Source organism: Octopus bimaculoides, chromosome 4 (assembly GCF_001194135.2).
Source record: "Octopus bimaculoides isolate UCB-OBI-ISO-001 chromosome 4, ASM119413v2, whole genome shotgun sequence".
Classification (NCBI taxonomy): Eukaryota; Metazoa; Mollusca; class Cephalopoda; order Octopoda; family Octopodidae; genus Octopus; species Octopus bimaculoides.
The window spans coordinates 7,780,580-7,781,651 of record NC_068984.1 but is presented as its reverse complement, the minus strand read 5'-3'; positions in this window follow the sequence as shown (position 1 = coordinate 7,781,651).

Sequence of the window (1,072 nt, the reverse complement as noted above, 5' to 3'; positions counted from 1 at the left end):
AAAAATTCAGATAAATAACTCTCGCTCCGGCATGTGTCGTGTATTTAACACAAATCTATGAAATCATATTCATTATCAACAGCTCTATAGCATTATGTCTTCTAACCATGTATCATACATTTAGTATGATATATAAATGGCAACTTCAAATAAACAAGTAAATAAAATACAGAAGTAATTTCACTGATGAGCCAAGCCTCACTCACCAAACACAACAGAGACTTATAGCATTTTCTTGTAGTCTTTTCTGTATAGACTTCAAGACTTCCCCCTCCTCTGAACTAATATGTCAAATATCGTTATCGACCATTTGTTCTTAATTTATCTGCTTCTTCTCATCTTATTATACCAGTTTCCTGGGACACAATCTTTTTGTCTCAGAACTGGTATAAGGTATAAGGAATTCACATCTACACACATTTTCAATATATTCTGCATCCTTCCTTTTATATATATATTTCTCACAGACACAGATATACGAGGGTGAGTCAAAACGTAATGCTATTTTGTTTAGGACAAGTATAGTTACCAACACAGGAACATGTATCATACATCAAAATGAAGCTGGTCCCCTGTGGATCACATCCCTACTTCTCAACATAGTAACCGTTTCTCTCAATAGCAATGTTCCACCTTCGAATAAAAGCATGTATCCCTTCCCTGTAAAATTCTGTTGACTGTTCTTTGAGCCACTTCTTCACTACAGTTTTCACTTCCTCGTCACTGGACTATCATCTCTTCGGTCCCATGAAAGAAGGTTTGAGAGGCAAACATTATTCCAGTGACGAGGAAGTGAAAACTGTAGTGAAGAAGTGGCTCAAAGAACAGTCAACAGAATTTTCGGGGGCAAGGATACATGCTCTCATTCGAAGGTAGAAAATTGCTATTGAGTGAAATGGTGACTACGTTGAGAAGTAGGGATGTGATCCATAGAGGACCAGCTTCATTTTGATGCACGATACATGCCTCTGTGCTGGTAATTATACCTGTCCTAAACACAAAATGGCATTACTTTTTGACTACCCCTCGTATATATATATATATATATATATATATATATATATATATATAT